This window comes from Falco rusticolus, chromosome 5 (genome assembly GCF_015220075.1).
Source record: "Falco rusticolus isolate bFalRus1 chromosome 5, bFalRus1.pri, whole genome shotgun sequence".
NCBI lineage: Eukaryota > Metazoa > Chordata > Aves > Falconiformes > Falconidae > Falco > Falco rusticolus.
In genome coordinates this window covers 48,994,973-49,017,938 of record NC_051191.1, presented here as the reverse complement: position 1 = coordinate 49,017,938, position 22,966 = coordinate 48,994,973, and the positions used below count along the sequence as shown (strand labels likewise).

The 22,966-nt window shown below is 38.2% G+C and overlaps 1 long non-coding RNA gene across 1 annotated transcript; it reads left to right on the top strand.

Annotated features, from left to right (window-relative positions):
• Positions 1 to 881: 881 nt before the first annotated feature.
• LOC119149409 lies at positions 882 to 19,484 on the top strand. Its single transcript, XR_005104682.1, has 3 exons — positions 882 to 966; positions 1,297 to 1,447; positions 12,311 to 19,484. It is a non-coding gene; the product is annotated as an uncharacterized LOC119149409 (long non-coding RNA).
• Positions 19,485 to 22,966: the final 3,482 nt, after the last annotated feature.

The window sequence follows — 22,966 nt, the reverse complement described above, 5'->3', positions numbered from 1 at the left end:
CTTCCATGCTTAAGGTACATGTGCAATGCTCAAGGCCATCCCAAGGAAGTATCTCGTCTCCGAGCCACAAGAAAGAAGAAACCTATTAACATGAAATCCAGGGCTGGGAGCAATCCCAGGAGTGCACTATTTCAGTTGCCTTTCCTTAGGTAACCAGAGGTTCAGAAATGTGCTGTGCATCCCGGTGAAGGACCTCACTGAACTTTCCTCCTTCCCCTTATAATCAGGCTGTCCCAAAGTAGATTCATAAATGCTCTTCTTCTTACCTGATACAAATACTGTTCCTTTGAAGATGCCAGGGACACACTTAGATCCCCAAGCATATTGCTGGATTAATACACTTGAAGGATGGCAGCTTTCTACCAAATTTCTAGTTAGACAAATGGGTTGCTCATTACAGCTTAGGTGTCTCTGCTAGGTGAACAATCCTGTCAAGGCAAGTGAAGAGTCTTGGTATGGTAGAAGGTGTCTGAGTAGCAACATTCTGTTTTTGTGGCAGAAAATAAAAAAAAAGATTGTGGTAGTGAGTCATCTTTCCAAAATTTTGGTGTAGGGAACACTCCTTCCTACCTGGATAGAAAAGGGAGTGTGCTGCTGCTACTGAGATGTGCCCAGGCGGGCTGCACACTTCTGAGGCTGCCAGCTTAGCTGGGCTGGCGGAGGAGAGACTGTAAAAGCCTGTGCATGTCAGCCAACCCACAGAGTGATACTGTGCAGCATGGCGGGGGGGTGTGGTGGTGAGGCACAAGGCTGTTGTGCTTCAGGGTGTAGTGGCAGATGCAAGGATGCTCTCACCAAAGGCCTGAGTTTCTATCCTGTAGACAAATCACATAAGCGGAATATCCCACAGAGCTTCTTGGGTTTATCAGGTGGCATACTATGTGACATTCACTCCTGTGGTTAGCTAGCACAGGCTCTTCAGGAATTTGTCTTTGAGGGGAGAGATGAAGGTGCTCTTGCAGGACTGTAAATACAACTACTGATTCTTTTGCATTTTTTCAGAATATCCACTGATTTCAACCAGATCTATAACTGCATAGCTCAAACTGGTTAGGGCATCCATTAATAATTTACAGTATAATAACTCATATTCCACAATCAGCGACCTGTCTGCCACAGCTTCCAGTAGAGCTTAATGTGTGCTCATTAATGAACTACCTCTTAGAGAAAGAAAAAAGTAGAATCTTAAATTAATTTTCTTCCTTTGCTTTAGAGTTTCTTAGCTGTTTCCTTTTCTTGTGTGTGACAATCTTCTTCCTCAAATTTACTAGACTTTCTTTTTATATTCTCAAACAGAACTTGTTTTTCCATCATTGCAGCAACATTTATTCAACCAGGATTATTTAAGCATTTGAAAATGCAATATGCACCCTCCACGTGGGAAGATTTCTGGATGAAAATATAAACTGCATTGCATCAGTGTAAACCAGAAGTATCCTCACTGAAGGTGATGTAGTTATAACAACATAACAATAATGCAAATGAGATGTCTTCAACACCTAGTATTGTAATCCCTTGAGTAATTAATTTCTTAGTTTGTTTGTACCAATCAATATCAATCAGAAGTGGGATGAAGAGAGAGAAAAAGAGAAGTTAAATAGAATCATTATACACACCTTAGTTTAGTAAGCATGTGATTCTATTACTGTAAACCTTACCACATTTTTTACTCTGTTTTTCATTTATTTTCTTATGTTTCTTTGGACAAAGAAATTACTTTCATCAGGTAAGTTCTAAGCACATGTCTGAATAATAATTAGCAAGAAGGTTATACTATCTCTTACTTTCAGGCCCACAGAACATTGTAATTCATGTTCCTTCTTTTCTCTGAAAAAATCATATGATCTTACCAATTTGCCATCTTTTGATTTGATTATATGATGTTAATTTTTTTTTCATCAAATGTGAATCATAATTTTTTTTAATTTCCAGTTAACCTTTTCATGCCACAAACACACCAGCTGAATAATGCTGCTTTTTCTGCTTGGAACAGTGAAAACTGTTAGTTCACTATCATCTAATCTGCCTACCTATTCTTTGTCTGGATAAGGGTTTAAATGTATAGATAAATACTTAGCGTATCTAAAAAAAGAGAAGCAACATAACAGTAATCCCTAAATCAGCTTTACATGCCGCCTTAAAACAGCAGAATACTTTGTTATCATTTAAATAGTAAACTCCAAAATCTATTGTAAGTTAATTGCTGTACTCCCAGGGCAGAAGACCTGCTGAAATATACTCCTAGACATGGGGTACCACAGACATGTGTTGGTCTGGATGAGTAAAAATAATAAGGGCTACTGGTCTTTTAGACTATGACTAACCCACTTTCTAAGTCAGTGACACCAAAGCAGTTTATCTGTTTTCTTGGAAACATGCCTGTTCTTCTGTCCCCTTCCTTCTTGAAATGTACTGCACACAGAGCAGCTGCCAAGCCAGATGAATTGCACACTAGGGGGAATTGTTGAAAATAAGCAGAATGCAGACTGAAAATCGGACTTGGGAATAATTGCAGTAAAGGAAAACAAGCATGGTTTTCTCCACTGTGGTTTCCTCTTAACCACTTTCTAAATGCTTCATGTACTATGGAAAATATTCTGGAGAAGAGGTGCAGTGGCCTGAGCTGAAAAGAAAATTCATTGTTGTTAATGACTTTTGACACCAAAGGTTGACATCAGGCCCTCAGTCTCCCCGCATCCTGCATTCAAGGACTCGTGTATTAGTGACTAAGACCTAAAAGAGTGTGCTCAAGTACAATATGAAGTTTGGTGCCTTTGTCCAAAACTGAAATCAAGTCCTGCCTAGCTTGGAGGCTGCCAGACAGTAGGAGCATGTTCCTGACTGCCCAGGCACTTTCTTCCTCCTGCGTCCCTGGGTAGCTCTGTCTTTTCAGGGCTGAGCAGCCCAGTGGCTATTTCACAAGCCATCATATAGATCATCCAACACACAACTGGAACAGACTCCTGAAAAAAAAATTTATGAGGTTGACTTTCTTAAAAGACAGCTAGATAACCAATTTCCCCTGGGTATACAATTTGAGCACTCATCCTAGAAGCAGGGAAAGGCTTATTTCATGCCCTTGACTACCCAACAAGATGCACACTTACATTTTCTGCTGCTTCCTAACCATTATAGACACTTTAATGCACTATGGGAGAAAGAGGGAATATTTCCAACCCTTCCTGTTGAAGCAGTGTTATTGTGCAAAAGAATGTAAGATTTATTGTTCTATAAAGGCAGTAAGACACAACACAAAGCAAAACTGCCTTTTCGTATTCTAGCTTGGAGGCAGCCATCTAGGTTTCCTGTCCTGATCAGAGGCTTTATAAGGATTTAAGGAACAATCACTGTGTAAAAAATGTGTAAAGGCTGTTTTGAAAAGGGTTAGGATCCAGATATCTTACTCCCAGTGTCTTAACCATTAAGCTATGAACCAGGTTCATATATTCTGATTCATTTTTTGTTCATTCACCAATCCGATGGGTGCTGATTTTTTACTCTACAACTTAGTTTCATTACCATAGGGACCTGAATTTCTCTATTTCTCCCTAAATATATTTCCAGCTAAACCCAAACACTTTTATATGAGGCTACAGGTAGCATGATGGTTAAAATATTTTCCTAGCGTGCTTTTGTACTCAAAAAAGAAGTGCCCCACTTTGTTATGAATATTCCAGCAATTGCATGGTGATAAAACAAGAGCAGGAGCAATGTTTTAGAAGACAGTAGCAATAATTACACTTGTCTTGTTGTCCCTATTGGGGCATGCTTAGGGGTTCTGGGAGAATGCTTGTCAAACCATATCCTTCTAGCTACGCAGATGGAGGAATGCCAGGCCCAGCCATTCCTTATGCATCAAGCTTCTCATCTAAGTCAACACTGAGAAAGAGCTACACATCTATCAATTAGGTGCTGCTGGGATCAGGAAGCAACAAAACTGGCATATACAGAGTCATCATTTAGGACTGCAGAAGAATTTAGGCTTCCAGCTCAGCTTTTAGATGTTTAAATCCTTCAGTAGGTCTGGTCCTAAATTAACCAAATACATGTATGCCTCCATGAGAGAGCATCAGGTCAAGAAGCAGAGTAAAGTCTAGTGTGTTCTTAACTACCATATATATCTTATTACTGGGATTATTTCGTACTGTGGAGTTAGACTGAGATCTATGTGACTGTAGATGGTTCCCAACCTAACAGAAGATGTCAGGATCCATCCCACATGGATCCTTCAATCACTGCTGGTTCTGCAATATCACCCCAAAAGGAGCTGGTGTATATATAATGGTCTGATATAGCTCCTCCATGGGGTTACACTTGAGTCTTTAATAAGAGGCAGCACAGTCTCAAGTGTTGTCTTCAAACTATGGAGCAAATATAACCTGCACCTAAATGCAAGCATGTGTCCTTACACCTCTAGATGCTAGTCCAAGCTTGTCTGAGTCCCATTTTTTAATAGAATGTTGGGGAATTTGGTCTCCAGTACTTGAAGACCGGCTACTTTGGTCTCTTTGGTTAGTGGGTGATTACTGAAAACAGGAATAACAAGAAAAAAATTCTGCTTGTCACCATTGATGTTACTTTGGTTTTTGTCATTAACACAGCTACTGTAAGAACTGGCCAGTTATCTTGGCTAGTAGAAATGCAGGTCTATTTATATTACAAAGAAAGTTAGGCCTGATCACCAAATTACAGACCATACTCCAAACTCTCAAGTGTTTTGCTTTCTCAAACGCATGTATTGTATGAATATTTGGTTTTAACACTACAGTCCTTATTCAAGCAAACCCACCCACTATGGTCAAAAATAGTGTAATTTGGCATCCAGTAACAATCTATTCTCAAGTGACATTATTCTCCTACCATCACCATTGCTTCTTGCTTGAATAATTATTGTTCTCTCAGCTTTCTCCAGCTTTATTAATTAATTTTATTTCTCCTTCTAATAAGAGTGATTAAAACTTGTCAGAACTTTAGGATGAGGACACAGCATTCATATACTGTTATTATTTCTTGCATATGCTAATAAGATTGCAATTAATAGTGTCATATTTCTTCTTTCCCCTTATTAATGCAGTCTTAACATACCAACCACTTTTTGGGGGCTCTGGTAAATATTGAGCAGATCTTCCAGTGTGGTGGTTGCATAAAACCCCCACCCTTATGTACACTGGGTTTTTTTCATCTATAAAGAGCAATATACTTATTTTCAAGGAAGGTGACTTATGATATGGAAAGCCAGCAAAAGACAAAGAAAATATATTAGAAATAGCGTTTATTTCTCTTCTGCGAAGACCTTCCATTGTGAACACGTTTCTAATCTTGCATAGATACATTTTATATTTCAAATGTATTTTGAGAGAAAATAGCATCAGAGATTTAGACCCGAGACTTTTCTTAGGTCTCATTATTTGGAAAACAAATTGCTTTTGATTGTGCATGCATGTATACATATGTGCAGTCATACATGTGCATGCCAATAGTTATAGAGTGCCATCTGCTGTCATATGGGACTAAATAGTGTTATTTCTGTTAAGTTCTTAGGATCAATAAAGTTGTGTCCTTCAAGGACTTTCTAAGTCACCCTCACAGACAAAGCACATTTTTAAAATGTAGGAAGATTGGAGTGTTTTTTTCCTACCTTTGAACACGTTGACCCCTCTATACTGTATTCTGCTTTAATTCATATAATTGATTAATCTTCCTGGCTGCCCTATCTGTGCAGTCTCTTTATTCTTTTGGTCATAAACGAAAAAATACTTTTGTGACAGGCTTGTGCAAAATATTGATTTTCTTAAAACGCTAACTTATTTAGACCAACACGTTGTTTTCTTATTGATCTAGAAATAAATTACAGAGTCCAGGCACAATGTAAATAGCAGCAGAGGTATTCACAAGCAGCATTCAGTCTCCTTTTTGGGAATGAAAATCTAAACTTGTTCTTCAGAAGAAAAGTCTGCCTTAAGAATAGGAGTCATAGAAATGTTAATGCAAAAAATAAACTTTGCCACTTGTCACAGCTTCCTCAGAGAGGTAAATCCATCTCCCCCAGCCATATGGCGTTTCATTCAAGACTGAAAACTTGCTCAAATGCTGTGTCTCTTAAGACTGTTCAGCATTTCCCTCTGGTGCCTGTCCCATAAAATATTTCTCACAAAAGTTAAATTGCTTAAATTACTCTCTCTTTGAACTTAGGAAATGTTGCAAAGATCTAGATGCATAGAAGTTTGCACCAGTTTTCAGATGGGGTCTAAAGTGGTTTTAACTAGAAGGTTGTAAAAAAATATTTTAATATTATAGCATGTTTTGTAACAAGATCTTGGTTTCCAGTTTGGGTTAGGTGGGTCGTATTGGTGAAATTTATTTAAACTTGAAATCTCAGGAATATCACAAGAGCATATTTACCTCAGTTTTTAAGAAAGCAAGAAGAACGAAAGCCAGCTATATACTATTCTGGGCAGGCTGACTTTTTAATCCTTTTAGGAAAGGTAGCCAGGGAATCAGGACATATTCTTGTATCTGACATGATTGTACAACTAAACCTTCCACTCTGCCATGGCATCTTTATGTGCTGCCATGATTATTTTGTGTTCCCCATGAAATGTATTCCTGTGGAAATGTCCTAGTCTTGAGATTAATAAGACAACATTGTTTGCTTTTGTTGCTTATGTATTTTCAAAAACAAACCCAACTTTTACTGTTCCCTCTTTTGGCATTCAAATGTGGACACCTGTAACCTCATTTTCAGAGTTACTTGCATCAGCATTTTCAATATTTTTTGGCAGTGAGCACTTAAAATAGGCTCTTGATACAGGTATCCACATAAAAAAGAGGAGGTAAAAGGAGCTAATAACTATGGGTAGGATTTGAAAAGTGGTGCCACTTTCTTATTCACTCTCATTTTCCTGAATCACTCCTTTTTGTCTTTTACTGTGCTTTTCAATGCAAGTTACCTGCCATTCATACTGTTGTGCATGGCATTCTTCTGTGAAATATTTAACTTTCTGCTTTTTTCTCATTATGCATTTGATTATGTAGTCTTCATTATTTATTTTTATACACTACTGTGATTACATGAAATATTTAATCTGTGAAAAGTATATATTCTGTAAAAGTTGCTACCCTCTTCACTTTTTCACCTCCTTCTACAAGACCATATTTTAAAGTCTTTCTTTCATGGAATACTGCAGCAGTGACTTAAAACAGCAGTCAATGTAAAATATGGAAATAACTGAACCTAAACTGAAAAACTCACTCTGTTAGGTCTCATGCTGATGCTTTTCACTGTTGCCTAGTGTTTTCAAGTTTTGGAGGATGCAGGAAAGACAAGCATATCCAGGCCATAGATCTATATTTTATGTATAGGAACCTAAACAGAGTTAAATGTGGACCCGCCTTGAAAAGTGAGATTGCCACTGGAAGGATGGTTCAAAAAATATTAGCTGGAGGGAACTCAACCCATTTGTGTCAGCCTTCAGTGTTTTCTTATACAAAAAAACATTTCTAAATAGAAAATGAGTGAGACTTATGTTGTCATGTAAAACTGACAAAAATGTGTATTTTGGAAATAGTACCATAAAAAGCCAACACTGAGGTGGATATCTGGAATGGATTTAAAATTCCTATATTTCACTAGGTTTAAATTTTGGCAGAAAAAGATAGAACACAATATTCAAATGATTTACTTAAGATTTGTGTTAGGTGATTGACTGTTCTATGGGCCATGATCAGGGACCAAGAAGGAAAAAAGATACTGTATTACCTACAGCTTGCCAGAAATCTGGCAAGAAATGTCATTTAAATTAATAATATTCTTGAAGTGAGACAAAAAATGATGTTTGGATTTATTTTTTGTGTGAAAGAGGAATAGTGATTTTAAAAATCTGTTTAAGAGAGAAGCAACAACAAACAGAAAGTCATTGCATTTTCAACTTTCCCTATAGCTAGACACATCCCATCTTCCTAAAGTTCCTGAGGACCCAACAGTGTAACTCCAGAGGCAGATGGAAATTTGGTAGTTGAGAGAATATGGCAGTCTGGCACACCGTTCAGGAATGCCGGCAAGCAGGCAGGTAAGAAACCAGGCAGAGAAGGAGACAGTTTGTCTTAATCCCTTAATTCCTTAGATAAATTCAACAGAAGCAATATAGTATCATGTAGTATTTTAGTCTGGTGTAATTGGTTTATTGTGCCAGAGAACAGTTCCAGTGGTAGATTTTCAATCTATCCTAAGGGTAGTTTGCACTGCCAGAAAGGCTTCTACCAGGGATCTCAAAGCACTTCCCAAATGCTCATGAATGAAGCCTTGTAACATATCCTTCTCACTGGGCAAGAAAAAACATGGGAATGAATGGAAATTTATCCTTTCATTGGAAATGATCCAAATTAGCATCACTGAGCACTCCCCCTTCATTTCAAGTGGAAATATCAATATTTATTTGACACACATCCTCTAAGAGAGAGGACCTATCCTTAATCTTGTTCTTTCACAAATGTAGGTATGTTCTGGCAAGAAAGACAGGAGCAAAGGAAAAGGTAGATCCTAGTATTATAAACAATCCTTATTTTTGCTTTAAAATTGCTTAAGCAAGGCCAGATTTGACTTCCACAGTAATCAACTTGAATAATTCTCTTTTCAGATGTGTGCTTTACCTGTAGGCCTGCAAATTTGGCAAGAGTTTTATATGCCCAGTTTTATTTATAGACTTTTTACAACATACGAGTGATTATTTTAAGAGTAAATAATGCTCACTTTAAAGATGGGCTGCTGTAAGTAAAAAGGTTGAGGACAAAACCAGCTCATAACCCCACTTGCCATCGAAACCAGGAAAGTGAAAAAAAAAAAAAAAAAAAAGGAATTTAAAGCCTTCAAATGCCTCCCAGGTTCCAAATATTATTACAGATATAATATCTGTAATCTGTCTGTGAATATACACCATGACTTAACACATAGTCACTAAGCACTGGTTTTCTTGAATTCTTTAATGAAAGTAAGTCACTATGTGTCCTCTTTTTATGTGCAATATTTACTGTTTGTCTTTTCACTGTATATATCCATCGATTAGGTGCCTTTACCAAGGAACTTGGATCAATGAATTCCACTTTTTCTTGTAACTGAAATATAAGCACCTGGTGTAATTTTTAAGATCTATGAAGTGCCAGTGAGACATCAAACTGAAATTGATGTCTGTGCAAGACCGTTCTGTAATTTTCTTACAGTGTCAAATATCAAGGTCAGATGTGATTACAACAGTACAGTGACAGGTAAAGAAATCTTTGGGTACTCTATCCCATGAGAACAGGCTTTTCATTACAGATCATAAATCAGAAGAAAAATGACAATGTTTCACACTCCAATGTGAAAGCACTTATTTCCCTTTTCAAGCTTTTGTTATTGCACTATTATTATAGACCTTATCATCATACACTTACATTATGGTGCATTAGTACCATCAAAAAAAAGGGATTCACTTTGAATAAGACAGATCATTATGCCTTCTAGAATTAAGAGAGTTTTGAGGAAAGCTTGCATTGATGTCCCTAGGGTTTGGAAAGCCTTTGTTTAGCTCTTGGGGATGAATGCTGCCCTTTAGAATTGTACTGCTCTTCTTTTGTTACCTCTAAAAAAGCTCCCAACAATAAACTGTCATTGACTCCAGAGAATAATTAAGTTTAATAGTATCCCCAGACATAATATTCAAAACACAAGCACTATGCTACATAGCATAATGTTGTCTTGCAATAATAAATATCTTAATGCATTTTGGATGCTTATTTATCTCCTGTTTTTTACACATTTGACATATATTTAGGTAATTTTTTCAAGCTTTTCATTGAAACTTGATTTGGGATAAGAGAACGGTGGAAGTTGTTTTATTGATGATGTTTAATGAAAGCCAACTTTCAGTTACAAGAAAAGAAATCTGGTAGGTAGTAGACCAACCACAAAACTGTGGGAACTGGCAATCCTAATACACCTTCACAAAGATGCAATGTGAAGTCATTTTTATATCACTTTTATAACTAGCCGAAGCTGAGTCCTACCTTTAGATTTCAGGGGACAATTACTAGGAAAGCTCTTTCATGTTTGGAAGAGCCAATTTTAAAAGTTATGAACATGGGCACATAGAGAAAAAAGTTTCTAAATTAAAAACTACTCATCTTTTCCAGGAATGGAGAATAGCATTGGAGTTACACTATCAAATGCAAAAGCCATACAAAGAGAAAAATAAATCTATTTTAAGAAACTTAATTTATTTCTAAAGCTAACAGATATAGAAGATAAAGATACTGGTATAGAGTTTCTATATAATTTTAGAAGGTTTAAAAATAGAGTTTTAGGGGAATACATATATTTTACAGCAGTCACTTTAAACTTAGGAAGCACATTTCAAGGGAGGGAGAGAGAGATGGAAATTGCCAGAGCATGGCAGTTCAGATTCCTGCAGTAGGGTGGGAAGAATTGCTGTCTGGAGAAGCCTGCCTTTCTCCTCTGACTGCAGGCTGTCTTGAGCAATCAGCTTATACTTGATTCCTAACATTTAGATAGCTAAAATTAGGCAAAATAAATTCCACCTTATGTTAAATACTTCTCCATGAAGACAGAAACATGAAAAAGACTGTGAGGTGGAAGATAATGCTATTATCTGCATTGCTTGTGCCAGGGGTGCACTGAAGTACCTCTGGTCTTTAACCAAGCTCCTAGTATGCAATGTACAACGCAAGCACAGAACAAGAGAGCGTGCCATGCCCTGAAGAGCTTGTTCATTCCCCACTGTCAAAAATACTGATAGTTCTACCAAATCAGGATTATCTTCCCACGCTGGTCTGCTAAAAAACTATGATCTCAGTCATAATTCAGTAATGAGCTTTCTAACGCAAGTAGAGAACACATTAGAAATGAAAAAAATATTAATACATTATATTGGTATCTTCTGTGATTCTTAAGTTTGTCTTATTCATAAAGTCTCCCCACAATAAAAGGTCTAACTTCCATCACAAGCTGAAACTGTTTAAGAAACTGATAATTTTAAGAATTCAAAAGCATTTATAAGCATCTGGACTCCTATCTTATGTGTACCAAGTGGTAAGATAAAGGTTTCTGTGTATGTATAGGTGGGTTAGTGTCCCACTTCCTTACTAGAGTATATAGAAGCATCATTTTCTAAGAGATTTAGTTTAAAGATCCAAGGCTGAAATCAGATAAAATCTTATGAATTTTATGGTATATATTCCAGCCCCACTATCCATCCAGTATGATTTGTCTTGTTTTTCCTTTAAGCTGTACTCAAATAATCACTGTGCAGACTATCACAGAAGTTCATTACAATGGACAAAATCTCTACAATACTGGGTGTTTTTTCTTATAAAACAGCTTATAGAATCTGTCTTTGCCCAAATTGGCTTCCTCCTTTCTGTGTGACACACCAAAGATATAGATACATCAAATCCTACATTAATATCCCATACAAAATGGTGACCCTGATAGATACACAGTTGATGTATGCAGGGCATGCCAGAATTTGTTTGACATGAAGATGTTACAAATTCTCCCATATCAGGGACTGAGTTATATTAACCGCATTGTATTAACTAGTTTTCAAAACTCCAATGACATCTATAGGAACTAAAAACATTAAAGCCGTAGCACTGTAAAACAAGGAGAGGTCATCCAGAATGCATAATACATTGCAACACAAAGTTTATTTACTACTAGTTTGCTTTTTAACAAGCTTTAACATCGTTTTGAATTTTCAAACATACCCAGATGTTGGGGTTGGTGACTATTAATTCATGTGTTTATTTTTAACCAGAAAAATGCTGTAAATTACTTGTTTCTATGAGGCATACAGTAGCTGATGAATAAATCCAGTAGCTGAAATATAGCTGGACATACAATAACATCTAAGATGAAACTTCAGAAGTAATAGAACAATAACTGTAATGAATTAAGAGATGATGGAATTTGAAAGCAATTAATCTGGTGCAATTTTTTTAGCTGATATATCAGTGACATAACTGTAAAATTTGAGCACTTCCATCAGACATTACTGGACACCTCAAGAGACAGACAAACCTCTTATTAAAAGGGTTTATGTAGTTATGGCATCAAATTAAAAGCTGGTGATTCATTTTGCCATTACAGAAGAAATAACATTACTTCGAATTTATACATTATTCTTTTTGTCATAGAATGCATAATGAATCACAATTTTTGTTCATCACTTGCTTATTATTAATTTAACAGGCATAGAGATAGTGTAATATATTTTCTTCCATTCCATTTTTTATTAATAGAAGTCTTCCTTTTCAGGTTTAGCATGGTGCCCAAGAGGAATGTAGTGTTGGGGTAATGAAGGAGCAAAGAAAACAAGTCTCCTTGAATTTCAGTTCTCCTGATTTACATAGCAGTCTTCTCAACAGGGAAAACGATTCTATTACCTGCAACAGAACACACACCTCATTATGGATGAGTGGTGCACACTGCTTTAATGAAGCCACAAACTACAACACAGGAATCGTGAAGGGCTCATCTGGGGTGCAGCTGCTTACCTGGTTGTAGAAACACACAGAGAATGTATACATTTTATCCTTTCTCCAGCTAATATGCAAAGAGTTGTAAGGGTAATTAAATTAATGATATTACATCAGTGTTTATGTAGAAAATATTTATTTATATGTGTTTAAATATAAAATATCAGCCCTCTTTCCATCCAATAACTGCCGTCATTCCAGGATCTACTTTCAACGTTTCTGTTTCTCTGGAGAAAACCGTACAAAAGTTATTAAACACAGAAAGGAATTTTGCTAAATGTTCCTTTTCAAGATATCAGCAATATATTAATATATATTAAGGCTCATTTAAAATATATTCCATTGTTTTCAAGACAACACATCTATTATTAACGCTGCATTTCTCAATTTGAAAGCAGTGCAAGTCTCAGGAGGAAATCCGCATGGCGCAGATACAGCAGATACTGTGGGTGTGTGTTGAGTGCCTGTTTGGATATAACAGTAACAAAGGAGTTTCTGGCTTTGTTCATGTTGCACAGCTATAGTACCCCTGAAACTTTCATTTGACTTTCAAAGTGAATCCTCTGAGTGCCCACAGCGTCTGACCCCAGGACATCCTGAGCACAATCTGGCTGGAGGAAACCAGTGAGGAGAAGCTGCCCTTTCGGTACCTGTCAGAAGATCCTTAGGCACACTGTGAATCACCCTGACATGGAGCATGTCAAAGGCCCAGCAACCCCCAACACATGTCCCATCTGAGAAAGAGAAAAGGGAGGAGCTGCACCTACAGTATCCCATTGTGTGGATCTTCATAAGGAACACCTGTAAGCCATTCAGCAAATCCATGCATTTTCAGGTTCTTCTGATCACAGATAAATCTCTAGTCTTATGTGACAGTCTCATATCACAAGCACATACCTGCCTGCCATGCAGCCCAAGTCAGCCATCTATTAGGAGTAAAAGACATGTAAGAGACCATCATCCTGCTGTGACAAAGGCAGTAGAAACATGATTTCTCTGTAAACAGTGCAAGCACAATCTTCTCATCCAGTATCCAGGCCTCCTCCAACAGTTCACCCATCCCCAGGGCTGAAAACCAGCCATTCTCCGCCTGGAACCAGGTTGCAAGTATTCATCTGGGTCAAGCCTCATAGCCAGTAAGGAAAAGATGAACTGCTCTTTTTGGGCAACCACTTTCTGGGGCGGGTCCCAGAATGCTTAGAGTCATCTGCTGTTGCTCTTGACACACCATCAGGTCATGTTCCTGGATATATGCCCTGTAAAGTGTATGGCAGCGTAGCCCCTCACAACAATATGCCTTGATCTTTTCTTGCATGACGATCCCTAGGACCTTTGCCTTTCCACTGTCTTCCAACCTCATTTATGATAGCTTGTGACACATACTAATGCGAGTGAGACCAATACAGAGACTGATGATGGGACATTTTAGAGTAAGATGTTATTTCATGGCACAGACAAGTAGAGTGGGTGAACACTAAGAGTATCTTGCTAGACATGCTGTGAGGACTGGTGAAATGTCTTGATGAGAAAACCTTATCCAGTTGGGATATATCTGAGCTACCCTAGAAATGTCCTGGCAGTTTGGTGTGTTGACAGCAAGTATGAATGCAAGGTGCTCTTGCTGGAATGGTCTTTAGAGTGGCTGAAAAGCACAGTGGAGACAGAACCAGTGAAAATGAGAATTACTAAGTTAAACCTCCAGCTTGCCAAAAGCACAACTTCCATGGGGTAACTGTGTAAGAAGGGGGGTAGAGGTGTGAGGCAAAGAAGTTACCAGTTCCAAATTACCTTCAGATATAACACTACAGTTAATACTCACAAAGTTTAGGCTTTATTTTCAAGCTGTCTATATTTCTGAAAGCAAAAGTGAAGACAGAGCACAAGTATGGGGAACGTGGAAGGTCTATACAGTCTTGCTCTAATTTTCTTGCCACCGAATGAGAATTCAGGTGCCTGGATGAGGGAGAGTCCTGTGGTAATTCTTCAGTGCTTGCTGCCCTGAGCCCCGTAACCCTTGTGAATGCAGAGGTCTCCCATCATTCCCTCAGCTGCCTCTGGACTTCTGTCCACTTTCCTGTCTCAGATCTGCTCTGAGTCCTTTCAGCCCAACCTCTTGCCTCCCATCACTCAACTCTTCCCATCTCAAAACCTTCCCTGTCCTCTGCCCATCTGTTCCCAAATCCCATCCTGACTTAACAACCCAGGTTCATGCTCCCTGACACTTCTCTACTACCTTTTCCTACTCATGGCTATCTCTACGAGGCACAGCTTTCGGCATGCAGGCTGTTGTGCTCCTCTACCCCTGTAGTGCCTGCAGCCTGTGGAGGCAGCTGCTGCCACACCAAGCCACCACTGCTGCAGGCATCTGCCTGTACCCTTCAGCTTGTCTTCACCCACGTCCTCCCAGCAGTGGTTGTGGCTTTTATTCTGGCAGGGATTTAAAAATCCTGCAGAGAAGTTACATTTATAAAATACTGCCCTAGATGCACTTCAGAGGAAAAGTTCAGGAAAAAGATTGGAAAAGAGAGGTTTCCTTGCAGGAGCACTCGCTCCTCTACCAGCCGTAGAGATTTTCTGGGAGAATCGTTGAGGGTTAAATAAATCTTAAAATGGTTGGAAAATGTTTTTAGGAGATCTTGGCTTTGCCTCAAGATCCTAATATAGCATTAAGGAGAATTACATAATTTAAAGACGGCAAAGGCCAAGCAGATGACCCAGTGCAACCTCTCAGCAGTACAATCTTGCACTGTTTAGCATATTTTGTGGTGTCTTTGTCCAGTCTAGATCCGATTTACAAGAGATGAGGCTTCCTGTACTCCTTTGACAGTTTACATGATATTAACCTTAAGAAGTTTGCAACATAAGAAGTCTGATACCTGTGACTGTCATTCAGACTACAGAAACTTCCATTTTACACCATACTAATTTCAGTTATGTACAAAAGCTGAAACATACTGTTATAGTTCAGCAGCAACATAAATAAAAGCAAAAATGGGCTACTCAGTCATTTTCTCTTTACTAATCATTCACAGGGAAAAAGAATTCTGACGAAGCAAGATCTCTCTCTTCCTATAATTGTCAGTGCACCTCACCTGTTTTCAACACTTACCTCTGCTCTTCTGGCTGAGGGTGTCTTTTTTTTTTTCTTCCTTTCATTTCTCTTTTTAATTTTCACCTTTTCAGTCATTTCTCAATACCTTTTCTCAGTTGCTTTGGGGGATTTTATGAAATACTTCAGATCATTCTGCAAAGCTGTAGGATGCCTGAAGTTCACAGTAACTCTTACTGATTTACTATAGTGTGTGAAGGAACCACTGTTCCACCGAAATCAAAAAGGATTTTGATACAGATTTTTCTGGGGTTCAAATGCCACCTTGTTTCTGCTGTTTTTCAGGTTTATTTTCCACTTCCAATAAAACTTTGAAATCACTAATTCTGATAAGAGTGATTTGATACCAAATATTACAGCAGCAAATAAGATGTGTCAGATTGACTTTTAACACTTGTGTCAAGCAGGATTTTGTTCTAGTAGGCCACACACAGTACTACAGATTTGTGTGCTTAGTTGTGCAGATAAGAAAATCACATTGACTTGAGCAAGACTACATGGAGGCACAAATTCATTACAGATGACTGTGTGATGAAGGATGTCATTGTCCGCATGACACAATGGGAACAGCTTGGCTTGCGTTAGTGCTGAAAAACTTCAGAACTTCAGGATTTGAGTTTTCTGCATGAATTGTAACAAGGCCATTCCACCAGTTACGTTGCTCTGTGCAATGAAAAAAGGTGAGAACTGTACTAGAATTGGCATTGAAATAAAGAGATAGTATAAGTGCTTTTGCTCTCAAGCGCTTGGGGTGCCATTTGAGTTGTCAAGTCTTCTTATACTGAGTAACATCCACACCTGTCACGTGTTGTTGAAAGACACTTCTAATTCTTCGCCAATATATTTTTGGACAGAGAAAAGCATTTCTTGTTATGATAGTGAATGACAAGCTTTACAATTTCATTTGTGGGGTAGTATCTGCAGAGAATTTAAGTTGAAATGAGAAAGACCTGGCCTCTGCTTGGACATGTATGTACAATGGATGTAACATTACCTGTCATACAACAGGCTGGGACTACTCTTCAGAATTTTTCTTTGTAACTGTGTGGCCTAGATATATTTGAAATAAATCTGGGTAAAATGTTTGCTATTATGTAATGGGTATTCTGGCTCAGATACCTATACAAAACACAATTTTTGCTTTGTTGTAATTTGATGTGCTCATTTTGAAAAGGCATTGGCTTTCCCCATTGGGTTGAAATATTCATAAGGAAAAAAAATATTTTGCAAAACTTGCATTTTTCCATGAACCTAACAAAGTGAAAACTTAGTAAATGGCTCAAGTTATAAACTATTAATCAAGCTGATAATTTGACATTATATTGTTATAAAAACAATGTTTTTGAGTCACCTTAAGTGACTCAGTCCTCCTGGAATAAAGCACTGAACTTCCAAGAGATGATAGTCTTTCTGGTAATCTGAATGCTGAACAAGATAATTGTGATTAATGGCTATCATAATTAATGTAGAATAAATTAGTAATTGCTTTCAACTTTGCAGTAAAATGCTGAAGATAACACGTATCTTCTGTGATGTACTTACTCTACATCTACAAGACATTAATGTTTTAATGCATACTATTAAATGATGTGAAACTGCTATTATTCATTTGCTTTGGAAAAAAATATTTTGTATCTTACTCTTGATCAGGTAGTAAAATCTCATTAAATTAGAGATATTTACAGGGGAAGTATGTAGGATATGTCCTTAAAAAGAAATTACATTTTTGGACATGGAACACTTAATAATGAAGTATAAATGCATTTTCACCCCAAAAGTCTGTTGCCATAAACTGGCAAATTCTAAGGCTGCCTTAATGGAATGGCTTTTGGGCATCCTTACAAATGAAAGCTGCCATATTGAGACAAAGAATCTGATGCAGCTCTTTTACTGTTGTTAACTTAAAGCATAAGAAAAAAAAATCAATGAAAAAAAGAGGAGTGAGGTAGCTGAAACTCAAGATTCAAACTCTTACTGCCATTTGTTTACGTTCCTTGAGAAGTGAGGAAAACAGTTGTTTAGATTGTCCCTGCATTTAAGGGAAATGTCAATATTCAGGCTGAATGTCTTGTAATTGAATCTGAGTGTGCTTGCTTCCATGCCTGTTTGATATAGATCCTCCATGTTCCAACACCCAAAAATAGAACCAACCTTAAATGTCACATCCTTTCACTGTTCACCGCTAAGAGAATAGAGGTCAGTTAAAGACACCTAGCAGCATTGTACAAATTAACAGTTAAGAGAAAGCAAGGAGATCTGGAAAGCAAAAACGCTCAGCCGTCTGCCTTCAGCCTGAAAGATCACACACAGTAGTGCTTATCTGCAAAGCTGTGGAAAAATCCCATCCACAGAAATCAATCTATCACAAGGGATGTGCATTTTTTTCATTTGCTCCATGTCCTTTCTGATGTTTATTTTCAAATGAAGGACCTGCTAGGCTGACTCTAACTGAACAGCTCTCAGGTCTGCTGGCTGGCTTGAGGAAGAAGAGGGGGCTTGGTGTGGGAACTGTGGTCAGCCAGCCACCATTCCAGTGTGCCTCTGGGACTGTCATGCAGGCTTAGCTCTTCATGATTAACTCCTGCTGAAACTTCACTGAATTAGATGTCTTAATACTTCAAAGCTGTAGAACAGGATCAGCTTTGAAAAAATCTTTAATTTTGATTAGTTGAAAAAAAATTGGTGTGTGACCAAATTTCCTGGGCCATTTTCTGAAGAGAAGGTCTGCTGAAGCCAAGTGCTGGAGCTCCACCCAGAAGCACTGGGGCATGAGGTTAGTTTTCTCCTTCTTCTAGCGTTATTGTAGATAAGTTGAGCTTTTATTTTCACAGGTCCCTATTGCTATGCTGGGAAAAACTGTCAATCTCAGGCAATAACACTTATTGCCTTTCCCTTTGTTACCTATAAAAAAGCTGTTGTGCATTAGTTTTAAAAAGTAAATGGAATTTGTCCACCTCAGCCACTCTTGTTTTTTCACCAGCTAAACAGGGCAGTCTACTTCAATTGTTTTTTTTTTTTGCCTACTGGGAGCACAAGTAATAAATAGCAACCATATTTAAAGATCACTGCAGTAGGCTTGTGATAGCTGTTCAATAGTTTCATTGCCACAGGAATCTTTATTTGATGGCTATGTGGGTTCCCACTAGGTCTGAAAACATTAAAGATCTTAGGAAAGCCATTTTCCTTCTTGACAGGAGAATCAATTGGACTGAACAGATAGGTTCATGCTGATATGATTAAATGACATGTGATAAGAAGATGGACTTCTTGCCTTATATTTTAGCATCTAAAGAGGCAAATGTTAACCAGCGCTGATCTTCATATTAGGTCAGCTAAGAGCATGAGGTTGGACAAGGCGATTTTTCATTTGTTTTATTTATTTTTGATGTGTAAAGGAACAATATTACAAACTACTTTCTTTGATTTATTGCCTTTGAGGCAAAAGAAGTCTGAAACCTAAAGTAGGCTTTGGGGATTAGAACTCAGCCAGCAAAGGACAATTTCTTTTTTTATATATACCTATGAAGTCCATTGGCAGATGGGACAGGACCTAATTTCATTTTCCTTCATTTCAATGGACATGTGATCAAGAAAGGCTGCACATAGTGCAAGATGCCATTGACTTTATTGACCTCAAAAGCGTAATCGGCAAAGTTTTGCTCCTTGTGATAAAAGAAATTCTTGGTGCCATACACAGTTGTCCCCTTTGGCTGTTCCCCTTTCCAGTACTCATTACAATTTGGTGTTGTTACATGTATTACGAAATGTGGAGGCATTTAAACTGTTCAGTTTACAAATAAATCTAAAATAAACTTTTTTTTCAACATTAAATAATTAGAATTCCTACAAACAACAGATGAAGGATATGTTTATTTAAGAGTTTATTTTGTACCCCATTTCTTATCTATGCATATATAGAATAACAAGTACAATTTTACATTTTTCTACACCACTGTAAACTATTGTCAATGTCAGAATGTTCATTCCTTCACTAACAGATATGAACCTCTTCAAAGTTTAATTTTAGATAAGAGTCGTCACACAAATGCAGCCTCTGTTTACTGAAATGTTGTAAAGTTATTTCCATTAATAGTAAAAAGTGTGGTTTATCCCACAAAAACTATGTGGTTTTGATAATTTGCTTCACTTTACAGAAACTGGAATTTCTTTTCCCAAAATCCTACTCTTAGTCTCTGAAGACAGTGACAGCACTGACATTGACTTTACTAAAATTAGAATGTAAACCTTCAATCTCCATGTAATCAGTATTAAATACACAGATATCTTTTTGTCTTCTGTTGCACTTGCTTTGTAATTTTTTGTTGTTTTCTGAATTACGAAGATTCATCTTTCAGTAAATTACTTAGTAACCCAATGGCTTCCAGATTCTTCTCATGGTCTCTTTTTTTTTTTTTTTCCTCTGGAAGGAGCTTTTCAGTCATATTCTATTGGAAAATGTCATGGGTGACATAGTAATATAAAAGTAAAGATTCAGCTAACGCTACCCATATTTGGGGCAGGATATGCTGCAATCCAATTAGAAAGTGGAGTGGATTGAACTACACCATTCTGAACTGTTCTCACATAAACCTTAGGTGATGGTTGCTGTACAGATTGTGTGCAATATTCTTGTCTCTGGAGGAAATTAATTAAATTTTTAGATATGCCATCTTAATTGCAGAATATTGAACTATTAAGCTCTTATCCATCCTTTCTTAGAAAGGAAATAGCTGTATTCTCCTCATTTCTGTTAGTTTTACATGTAAAAGTCATTTATCCATCAATAAACCAAAAATGGTCATGATTTCATCATTGTTAAACATGTATCAGTGTAAAATCACATAACCACTGACACAAAATAACAAGTCTCCTAGGTGCAAAAAATCCCTGCCTGAATCTTCTTAGCCTATTTTGGGAATTCTTGAGAGAAATAAGCTTGCAATTCTGAATTCCTCATGGATCAAATAATGTCTGTTGATTTCTGTGGAGCCTCTCAACCTGTGCTGTGTGCACCCTTGAAACTGCCCACACAAGCATCCAGAGAACTTACATCTTCAGGTCAAGGCCAATTCACCTCCATGGATCGTTATAAAAGTTTTTGTTTCCTGAGGGGAAGTAACATTACGTTCAAGAAGCGTCAGACTACAAAGGCTCTGAGAATGGGGAACACACATCTGTATCAGTGGCAGAAAAAGCAAGCTACAAGACTTGGTACTTATTTTAAGCACTGCAGTGATTATGTAGTTTGAGAAATTGAAGGCCCAGCACCTGGGGGAAAAATTTACTCACTATGCAGCAGCATGATTTTAGGTACAATGTGACGTTCGCGAGTCTGTCTAAAAAACACCAAAATGTAGTACTAAAGAGGACCAATTTTCTCTCCTAAATCAAAAGGCAGAGGAAACAACATAGAAAATAGTAAATAACATGCTTATTAATCCCAAGTTAAGCTGCAGTTGATTATTTTCTTTAGATTTTCTGGGCTTTATGTCTTCGTTTCTATGGCAAATTGTCAGGGTAAATGGAAGAAAATTACTAAGCAAAGCATTGCATGATGATCATCTCTCATACATTAACTCCCCCACAACACGCATATAACTTACTGTTAGGCGTGCACCGAGGACAATAGGAGTACAACCCTCTTACTCTTCACGACAGACTACACTGCCAGGAATGGAAATACAACTCACTGACCTTTAACACCCAGGATGCCTTCTACATCCCTTTCTATAGATAGAAGTTAAATTTGCCATCCAGCTGCGATCCAGGGGCTGCTTGTAATAGCATGTTACACAGCTTGGCTAGCAGTCCTGTGGTTTCATTAACATATTAATATTTAACTTAATTATTTGATCTAATATTTCCTGCATATTTGCTTCAAACTCACCTTGTGCTTCTGACCTATCTGCACACAGGATGCATCAGCTATGGGATTCTCCTCAACTTCTTCAGCAGTAAAGACCAATGGAGAGAAGTCATTGGGCTCTCCTGCTGTGGCTTTATCAACCCTCAGTGACCTCCTACACTTCTGCCATCAAGCTGTCCTGTCATTTTGTAGGTGGTTTTCTGCTTTTGATGTACTTAATGAATTTTCTACCATCAACGTTTATCCTTTGCTAAGTGACCTTCAAAATATTTTTTACCTCTCTTAATTCCTGGTTTATAGTTCATAGACTCACAGAATCATTTAGATTCCACTTCCCTGGGCAGCCTGTTCCAATGCTTGATAACACTTTCAGTGAAGAAATTTTTCCTAATATCCAATCGAAACCTCTCCTGGTACAATTTGAGGCCATTTCCTCTTGCATAAGACTTAGTACCTGGGAAAAGAGACCAACACCCACCTCATTACAACCTCCTTTCTGGGAGTTATAGAACATGATAAAGACTCCCCTCAGTCTTCTTTTCTCCAGACTAAACAACCCCAGTTCCCTCAGCCATGCCGCATCACACTTGTGCTCTAGACCCTTCCCCAGCTCCGTTGCCCATCTCTGGACATGCTCCAGCACCTCAGTATCTTTCTTGTATTGAGGGGCCCAGAACAGAACACAGTATTCGAGGTGCAGCCTCACCAGTGCCCAGTACAGGGGGCCAGTCACCTCCCTAGTTCTGTGGCCACACTATTTGGATACAAGCCAGCATGCTATTGGCCTTCTTGGGCCACTGCTGGCTCACATTCAGCTGGCTGTCGACAAACAACACCAAGTCCTTTTCATCCATACAACTTTCCAGACACTTTTCCCCAAGCCTGTAGCATTGCATGAGGTTGTTGTGACCCAAGAGCAAGACCCAGCACTTCTTTTTGAACCTCATACAATTGGCCTTGGCCCATTGATCCAGCCTGTCCACATCCCTCTGAAGAGCCTTCCTGTCCTCAAGGAGATCAACACTTCTGCCCAACATGGTGTTGTCTGCAAACTTACTGAGGGTGCATTTGATCCCCTCATCCAGATCATTGATGAAGACACTAAACAGGACTGGCCCCAGTACTGTATGGCCTCATGACATCTTTCTAGTCTTCCTGGGTTGCCTGACTCTTCTTCTAAAGGTTGTATACTCTGTTTTTTTCCTGAGTTGCAGCCAAATCTCTCTGCTCAGTCGGGCCAGTCTTCTTCCCCACCAGCTTGTCTTTCAGCACATAGGGGCGGATTGCTCCTGTACTTTTAAGATTTCCTTCTTGAAGAATGCCTAGCCTTGCTGGAGTCATTTGCCCTTCAGGACTCTGTCAGACCCAAATGACTCTGTCAGCCAGGCTCCTAAACACACCAAAGTCTGCCTTCTGGAAGTCCAAGGTGGCAGTTCTGCTGACCCCCCTCCTTACTTCTC